General features: G+C 37.3%; 1 non-coding gene across 1 annotated transcript; it reads left to right on the top strand.

The window, feature by feature from the left end:
* Positions 1-8685: 8685 nt before the first annotated feature.
* LOC127077865 (small nucleolar RNA R71) lies at positions 8686-8792 on the top strand. Its single transcript, XR_007787632.1, has one exon. It is a non-coding gene; the product is annotated as a small nucleolar RNA R71 (small nucleolar RNA).
* Positions 8793-10100: the final 1308 nt, after the last annotated feature.

Raw genomic sequence — 10100 nt, 5'->3', positions numbered from 1 at the left:
ATCTTGTTCATCTTGATGTTTTGGTTGATTATCATTGTTTCCACTTGAAGTATCTTTTTGAGGAACTTCTACAATATCATCATCATCATACAAAACAATATCCTCCTTGGAGGGGTTAGTTTCATCAAAAGTAACATGCATAGATTCTTCAATTTTTAAATTTCTTTTATTATATACTCTATAGGCTTTACTAGTAAGAGAGTATCCAAGAAATATAGCTGATCGCGACTTTATGAGTCTATTGGGGTATTAACTGCAAGTGCACAGTCTAATCGCGTAGTAATAAAAGATATCGATCCCACAGGGACTTATGAATCGATATACCGTTTTCTAAGGTCACTTCGTAAAGCTAAGGCGGATGATACTTTGATGATTAGGGGGAAAAGTAAAGCTAATTTGAGATCTAGATTAAATATCGAATAACGCAGATATCGGTATGTAGTTCGTCGTAATTAGGGAATAAAATCTTTGTTGGTTTCTTAGTTTTAAAATAAGTCCTTTCATTAGACACTATTGATTAAAAATCTTTTCTCAAACTCTCGCTCTGTTGAATAGACTATGATTTTACCTTAACGTACGCTCTCACTATTAGTTAAAACTAAAATCACTTTTTGAAAACAATAGAATCTATAGAAACTCTTTTTAAGAAAATGCTAACCATCTAAACACCCTCGTCTCAAACTCTCGCTCAGTTGACTTAGATTATATGATTAAACTTAAATTCTTAACTCTCGTCCTCACATTTAACCTTTAAAAATACTTTTTGAAAATGATTAGAATTTAATTAACTCTAAAAATTGCTTTCGCCCTGATTTAAAATTAATGTCCAATTTACACTGTCCAGTTAAAAGCTCAAACTGTCGTTCTTTTGATTTTAACTTCTTTATGTCTTTTACTCTCGTACAAAAACTTTGGTATTAACCCTGTAAGTTGAGACCATAAAAAGAGTGACTATATCTTTAAATAAATTTAAACCAACTTAGTTTTGATTCCTTTATTCCGCTTACTTTACATACCGATACCTAAGTTTATTTAGCCGGACATGCTAAACAAGCCTAAACAATCATTATGCTTAAATACAACCATGTCAGACAAACAGTATAGATAAACAACAGTACATAGCATATATAAATTAGAACAATAAAATTAAAGAACCTGTAAAATTAATAGAGATCTTGATTATTCCTAGCTTCGATGCTTGAACACTCCACCACAGACCGGTTGGATTTGTTCTTCACAATCTTCGATCAGACAGTAAAATAAAGGCGAAGGAATAAAATACTATGATCTAACGTAAGGTTAGATCCAGTAAATGTTACACAATAGTTTCCGGTGTAGAAACTATTGTGAGAAAATTAATTGAATGCTTTGAAAATTGACTGGAAAAGAAAAGGAAATTAAAATTGCTAGGAAAGTTGAGTGCTGGAAAATTTAAAAGCAGTAAAAATAATGCACGGTGCCGAAAACTGGAAAAAATTGAGAGACAGCTCCAGGGTTCCACCATTGGTCCTATTTATACCAATCCATCAAGTGAACGTTTCTTCCAAAGTCCTTCAGTAGGTTTTCGTCACACGTCAACTGGTCAAGCGAAGAAAAAGGGTGAACGTCCTTCTGTTATGCGTCAAAGCCAAAAATATAGGAATGGGGGTGTGACGCTCGTCACACCTTGTGTGGCGCTCGTAACACTTAGCAGGAGGGCGTGACGCTCGTCACACCTTGTGTGGCGCTCGTCACAGCATCACAGCGCCTACATGTAGTTGTGGGCTGGGCTTTAGTGGATTGCTTTTTATCCTCTTTTTGCACCTCCTTTTCTTTCTTTTTCACGTATGCTTCAAATAGTGTGACCTGAAATAAATAGAAGGAAAATACCAAGTAATATCGAATAATATGAAATAAATCGAATCAAATAATAATATGATTTAATTAAATCGAGTCCAAAAATGTGATATTATTTCATGTGATCAAACTCCCCCATACTTAGACCTTTGCTTGTCCTTAAGCAAGATTCAATGTAGAAATCGGTAAAATACTAGCCAAATGAAATTTCAAAACACACATCAATTCGTACCAGGTTGCAAGTAAATCTTGTTTAGGAATAACCTGAGCTTAATCTCAACATCAACAACTACCGTTACAACCTCAGATAACCTCATCTTATGCAAACCAGTTCGAGTCACGCTATTGTAGCTATCCTAGTTCTTTTGCTCTTATTTCACCCGTTTTCATTCTAGCGAAATCACATTAAGCCCTTTATCTTTTCACGCACATAGTGGAGTAACCGGTTAGCGATTCTGATTCCCTTTTTAGCTGGAAGTTCTGGTACATAAGTTGGATAACTTCGTTATTTAGTCCATTGTAAATTGCGGGGGATCGAACCGTAGTCCGCCCTACCAAGTTCAGCACCAGATACCAGCTGAACCAACTCATAATGGATCTTTCATATCGTGCTTTTGTAGGGTCCGCAACCTTTGGATTAAATGATCTGGTAAGGATCACCTAACTTAATTAGTGCATTTCCTTATATACATTTTTTATGTTGTTTTGGGAATCATTCACTTATATTCATCGGCTCTCCACGTAGTTTGCTATTAAGATGGTGCCGACTTCTCGTATAAACTACTCGGGGTTACTATAAAACTAAAAGTTCAAGGGATCGGTATAATAGGTACTTATTTGATCTAGCATGTTGAGGTGTTTAGAGTGTTGGGGCGGTAATAATTTTCGTCTTAATTTTACTCATGTTTGATAAAATAAGCAACCTTTATACTTATTGAGTGTGTTAAGTGTTAAATTTTTTATTTTTTATTTTTATTTTTTTTTAGCTCAAGAAAATTGAGGGGAATAGATAATACGAAATTTTCACACTAGGAACTTGACTTAAGATTTTTTTTTTTATATATATATAAAAAGGGAAATAACAATGAAAGGGAAATAACATACTTGAAAAAGAAATGTTGAAAGAGAAATAAAAATAACTGCAACAAAGTTCCCCCCCCCCCCCCCCCCCCCACACACTTAAATGAAACATTGTCCCCAATGTTTTAAAGAAAAGCGAAAAGGTATTCTCATAATCTTGGATGGATTCAACAGATCTAACAGGAGAAGGTATTCCATCCAGGTTGTAAAGCCAATTGTTTCGGTCATGAACACTAGTCATCAGACTAGGCATTATGAATAGGTAAACAACTTGGTTATTAATTATTAATTCAAACTCTTCAGGTCCCAGATTTCTGATAAACAAAGTGTTGAAAAGGAAATGTATGTTCATAGACTCGATGCCACAGAAAGGGTTCGAGTCAAGCATGGGTTGGCGCAATCCAATAGCATTGGCAATCATGGTTATCAATCCTCCTATTTGAATCGGTGCACGGTCAACTTGAATGTTAAACTGATACTCCATATTGAACATCCTGAATTGAATGAAACCTCGGTTTATTCCTTTTCCATGGTTTGGTAAATAGATCAGGGAGCTAAGGAATTCTAGAGTTAGCCTTCAGTAAGTAACAAATTGTCTGCGAATAGGAGTGGTTTCCCACCCTATTTGATTCAGCAGATACAGGACACTATCTCTTAGCCCAAGTACGATCATTGCATCTTCATCAGCATAGAAGGTTGGGTGCATCTCTCTCTCAGAAAGTTCTTCAAATTTTTGTCTCTGAGCTCTCCCTCTGAATTTGATACCCATACGATCAATTTGTCCCATCAGGTTAGTGTTAACTAAAGAAAAGAAAAAAAAACAAGAATTTAGTCAGGGATTGGCCAAATGCCGAAAGAAGAAATGAAGAAAAATTTAATTAAAATAAAGAATACGGAGAATGAAAACTAAATAAAATTAAAAAGAATAATCAAAGAAAAGATAGTAAAATTTTGTGGGTTGTCTCCCACGAAGTGCTTTGTTTAATGTCGCAAGCTCGACATAAAACTAGTAAATGTTAATCTATAGATTTAGGAGACAATACGTCTAATTTCAGGACATGCGAGTCTTCATTGTTTTCATCATAGTGATAATGTTTCAGACGCTGCTTGTTTACGATAAATGTTTCCATATATTTTCCCTTAATTTCCACTGCTCCACTAGGGAAAACATTAGTGACTTGGAAAGGGCCTGACCATCTAGAGCGTAGTTTTCCTGGGAATAACTTAAGTCTAGAGTTGAATAAAAGGACTACATCGCCTTGTTTGAAGGTTTTTCTTGATATGCGCTTATCATGCCATTTTTTCGTTCTTTCCTTGTAGATTCTGGCACTTTCGTAGGTGTCTTGTCTTAGTTCCTCTAGTTCGTTTATGTCAAGAATTCGCTTTTCACCGACGGCCTTATAGTTTAAATTTAAATTTTTAATAGCCCAATAGGCCTTATGTTCTAACTCTACCGGGAGGTGGCAAGATTTACCACAAATAAGCCTAAATGGGGTTGTTCCTATGGGAGTTTTATAAGCGGTTCGATAAGCCCATAAAGCTTCAGGTAATTTTGATGACCAGTCTTTCCTCGAGGTGGCGACTGTTTTTTCGAATATCTGTTTAATTTCTCTGTTAGACACTTCCACTTGTCCACTGGTTTGAGGATGGTAAGGTGTCGCTACTCGATGTTTTACACCATACTTAAACAATAGTTTTTCAAATATCCTAGATATGAAATGCGATCCACCATCACTGACTACTATTCTTAGGACACCAAATCTTGGAAAGATTATATTCTTAAAGAGTCTAGTTACTACTCGTGTGTTGTTTGTTGGAGAAGCTATAGCTTCAATCCATTTTGATACGTAGTCAACCACTATGAGTATGTACTTGTTACCGAAAGAAGGTGGAAAAGGTCCCATGAAATCTATTCCCCACACGTCGAAAATCTCTACTTCCAAAATGCCCTTTTGTGGCATCTCGTCACGTCTAGATATGTTTCCTGTGCGTTGACATCTATCACATTTCTTGACAGCAGCATGCACATCCTTCCATATATTTGGCCAATAAAGACCGGCTTGTAGGATTTTAGAGCAGGTCTTGGATGTACTTGCGTGTCCACCATAAGGGGCGGAATGACAATGTTGGATTATACTTTCTATCTCTTCTTCAGGTATACACCGATGGAAAATACCATCGGGGCCTCTTTTGAAAAGTAAAGGGTCGTCCCAATAATAATGTTTTATGTCATGGAAGAATCGTTTCTTTTGTTGGTAGGATAAATCAAGTGGAACTATTCCGGCGGCTAGATAATTGACAAAGTCGGTGTACCATGGTGTAACGCATACAGCCAAGGTGGTCTCTACCCGTTCATCAGCTCTATTTTCATCCAAATTAGCTATAAGTTTATCGTACGAGAAGTCATCGTTGATTGATGTTCTTTCCGGTTCCAGATTTTCAAGTCTAGAAAGGTGATTTGCTACTACGTTTTCAGTTCCTTTTTTATCTTTGATTTCCAAATCAAATTCTTGTAACAACAAGATCCACCTTAGGAGTCTAGGTTTAGCGTCCTTTTTTGTTAGGAGGTACTTAATGGCAGCGTGGTCAGTGTAAACGATTATTTTAGCTCCGACCAAGTAAGAATGAAATTTATCAAGTGCGAACACTACTGCTAAAAGTTCTTTCTCGGTCGTGGCGTAATTCATCTGTGCTTCATCTAGAGTTCTACTTGCATAATATATGACGTGAAGTTTTTTATCCTTTCGTTGTCCTAAAACAGCGCCTACGGCGTAGTCGCTTGCGTCACACATTATTTCGAATGGTTCATTCCAATCCGGAGTCTGCATTATGGGCGCGGAGATCAATGCTTCTTTAAGCGTTTGAAATGCTTCTAAACATTTATTGTCGAAGATGAATTCAACATCTTTCATTAATAATCCGGTTAAAGGTTTAGTTATTTTAGAGAAATCTTTAATAAATCGTCGATAAAAACCGACATGTCCTAAGAAGCTTCGTACTTCTCTCACAGTTTTCGGAGGTTGAAGGTTTTCGATTACTTCTATTTTGGCTTTGTCTACTTCAATTCCTCTATTTGATATGATGTGTCCTAAAACAATTCCTTCTTGTACCATAAAGTGACATTTTTCCCAATTGAGTACTAGGTTTACTTTTACACATCGTTCTAGAACTCTTTCTAGGTTTTCAAGGCATTCTTCAAAACTTTGTCCGCATGCGGAAAAACCATCCATAAAGACTTCCATGATGTTTTCAAGAAAATCGGCGAATATTGCCATCATGCACCTTTGGAAGGTTGCAGGAGCATTGCATAAGCCAAACAGCATTCGTCGATAAGCGAAGGTACCAAAAGGACATGTGAACGTTGTCTTTTCTTGGTCATCAGGATGAAATGGTATTTGAAAGAAGCCTGAGTAACCGTCCAGATAGCAGAAATGAGAATGTTTGGCTAATCGTTCTAACATCTGGTCTATGAATGGTAAAGGAAAATGATCTTTTCGGGTTGCTTTGTTTAGCTTTCTATAATCAATGCACATTCTCCATCCCGATTCGATTCGTTTGGTTATAGTTTCTCCTTTTTCATTTTCGATAACTGTTATACCTCCTTTCTTTGGTACTACGTGTACAAGACTAACCCATTTGCTGTCGGATATAGGATATATGATACCTGCCTCTAATAACTTCGTTACTTCCTTCTTCACTACCTCACTCATGATCGGGTTTAGTCTCCTCTGATGTTCCCTAGAAGTTTTACAGTCTTCTTCTAGCATGATGCGGTGCATACAAATAAAAGGACTTATCCCTTTAAGATCGGTGATGTTGTATCCTAGTGCGGTCGGATATTTTCTTAAGATATGTAGGAGTTTTTTGGTTTCGAGTTTTCCTAATTTTGCATTGACTATCACGAGTCGTTCAAGTTCTGAGTCTAGGAATTCATATCTCAGATTTTTGGGAAGTGTTTTCAGGTCGAGGGTAGGTTTCTTAAGGCATTGCGTAGGATCCGATGTTACTGCTAAACATTGGTTCAGTCTGTCTTCTACACGACAGTCAGTTAATTCGTCATTTTCTAATTCTGTTTCTTTTATGCATTCATCGATGATATCCATGAAGTAACATGTGTCTTCTATTGCAGGTGCTTTCAAAAATTTGGAAAGAATGAATTCAATTTTCTCTTATCCTACTTCGAAAGTGAGTCGTCCTCGTTTTACGTCTATGATAGCACCGGCGGTTGCTAAGAATGGTCTTCCCAATATAATGGGGGTAACTTCATCTTCTCTTATGTCCATAATTATAAAGTCGGTGGGAATGTAGAATTAACCTATGCGCACGGGAACGTTTTTAAGAATTCCTACGGGATATCTAACGGAACGATCTGCTAATTGCACAGACATTTTAGTTGGTCTTAATTCTCCCATTTCAAGTCTCTTGCATATGGATAAGGGCATAACACTGATACCGACTCCTAAATCGCATAAAGCTTTGTCTATGACAAATTTTCCTATGTGACGGGGTATAGAGAAACTACCAGGATCTTTAAGTTTAGGAGGCATATTCTGGATTATAGCGCTACATTCAACAGTGAGTGTAACGGTTTCGCTATCTTCAAGTTTCCTTTTATTAGAAAGAATTTGTTTTAAGAACTTAGCATACAAGGGCATCTGTGTAATAACTTCTGTGAAAGGAATGGTGACGTTTAATTTTTTCAGTAGGTCAACAAATTTTTTAAATTGGCCCGCGTCTTTGGTTTTAATCAGCCTCTGAGGATAAGGGATAGGTGGTTTGTAAGGCGGTGGAGGTACATAAGGTTCTTTCTTTTCTACGGTTTCCTTATTACTCTCTTCCTTTTCCTTAGGTTTATCTTCTTCCTCAGTTGACTTTTTAGAGTTTTGGTTCTCAACTCTTGGATCAGATGGTCCTTCTACCTCTGTTCCACTTCTCAATATAATTGCATGAGCGTGGCTTTTCGGGTTAGGTTGGGGCTGTCCAGGAAATGTACCAGTTGGGGCAGCAGTAGGCACTTGTTGTTGAGCTACTTGTGAGATTTGTGTTTCCAGCATTTTGTTATGGGTAGCCAGGGCATCTACTTTACTTGCTAGTTGTTTAATCTGTTCGTTAGTGTGTACATTCTGGTTTAAGAAATCTTTATTGGTTTGCTGTTGAGAAGCTATGAAGTTCTCCATCATGATTTCCAAGTTGGATTTCCTAGGAACGTTATTGTTAGGCGTAGATGAGGTTGGCTTTTGATATCCAGGAGGTATAGCTGGGGCTTGACTGGGAGCCTGTCCTGGTGCGTATAGAGCATTATTACTCTTATATGAAAAATTAGGATGGTTCTTCCAGTTTGAGTTATAGGTATTCGAGTAAGGATTTCCTTGAGCATAGTTCACTTGCTCTGCTTGGATTCCTGTTAGGAGTTGACAATCTGTAGGAGTGTGACCTTGGATTCCACAGATTTCGCAATTTTGAGTCACGACAACCACGGTGGCTGGAGGTGTTACATTTAAACTTTCAATTTTCTGGGCAAGAGCATCCACTTTTGCATTAACATGATCAAGGCTACTTATCTCGTACATGCCAGTTTTCGTTTGAGGTTTTTCTACCATTGTTTTGTCGCTTCCCCACTGATAGTGGTTTTGGGCCATGCTTTCGATAAGTTGATAAGCGTCAGCGTAAGGTTTATCCATAAGCGCACCACATGCGGCGGCGTCTATTATTAACCTTGTGTTGTACAAGAGACCATTATAGAAGGTATGAATTACTAACCAGTCCTCTAAACCATGGTGTGGACAAAGTCTCATCATGTCTTTGTATCTTTCCCATGCTTCGAAAAGAGACTCGTTATCTTTCTGCTTAAATCCATTTATCTGGGCTCTTAATATAGTTGTTTTGCTTGGAGGAAAATATCGGGCAAGGAAGACTTTCTTCAACTCATTCCATGTGGTGACTGAGCTGGAAGGAAGAGACTGAAGCCATCTTCTAGCTTTATCCCTTAACGAGAAAGGAAAAATGCGAAGTCGAATTGCCTCTGAAGTGACACCATTAGCTTTAACAGTATCAGCGTATTGGACAAATACGGATAAATGAAGGTTTGGATCCTCGGTAGGATTTCCAGAGAATTGATTCTGTTGCACTGCTTGTAACAACGAAGGTTTAAGTTCGAAATTGTTTGCTTCGATTGTGGGTGGAGCAATACTCGAATGCGGCTCATCTTGCGATGGAGCGGCGTAATCTCGAAGGGCACAAGCTGGTTCTGCCATCTCGGGTATCGGCGAAGGAAGAAGATTTTTGAGATCAGGAATTTCGATTGGAGGAAGATTGTTTGCAGCACGATACTCTCGAATTCGTCGTAAGACTCGGAGATATCGTTCAACGTCGTTGATTCGTAAGTAATACGGTTCGCCTTGTGAGAGAGTGTGTGGCATACAAATCAACGAAAAACAAGAAAAAATAATAAATAAATAAAAGTTACGATATCGACTAAATAAAAGTCCCCGACAACGGCGCCAAAAACTTGATCGCGACTTTATGAGTCTATTGGGGTATTAACTGCAAGTGCACAGTCTAATCGCATAGTAATAAAAGATATCGATCCCACAGGGACTTATGAATCGATATACCGTTTTCTAAGGTCACTTCGTAAAGCTAAGGCGGATGATACTTTGATGATTAGGGGGAAAAGTAAAGCTAATTTGAGATCTAGATTAAATATTGAATAACGCGGATATCGGTATGTAGTTCGTCGTAATTAGGGAATCAAATCTTCGTTGGTTTCTTAGTTTTAAAATAAGTCCTTTCATTAGACACTATTGATTAAAAATCTTTTCTCAAACTCTCGCTCTGTTGAATAGACTATGATTTTACCTTAACGTACGCTCTCACTATTAGTTAAAACTAAAATCACTTTTTGAAAACAATAGAATCTATAGAAACTCTTTTTAAGAAAATGCTAACCATCTAAACACCCTCGTCTCAAACTCTCGCTCTGTTGACTTAGATTATATGATTAAACTTAAATGCTTAACTCTCGTCCTCACATTTAACCTTTAAAAATACTTTTTGAAAATGATTAGAATTTAATTAACTCTAAAAATTGCTTTCGCCCTGATTTAAAATTAATGTCCAATTTACACTGTCCAGTTAAAAGCTCAAACTGTCGTTCTATTGATTTTAACTTCTTTATGTCTTTT

This window comes from Lathyrus oleraceus, chromosome 4, assembly GCF_024323335.1.
Source record: "Lathyrus oleraceus cultivar Zhongwan6 chromosome 4, CAAS_Psat_ZW6_1.0, whole genome shotgun sequence".
In the NCBI taxonomy this organism is placed as follows: domain Eukaryota; kingdom Viridiplantae; phylum Streptophyta; class Magnoliopsida; order Fabales; family Fabaceae; genus Lathyrus; species Lathyrus oleraceus.
Note: the sequence above shows the minus strand (reverse complement) of the source record. Positions and strands in the feature narration are given on the sequence as shown.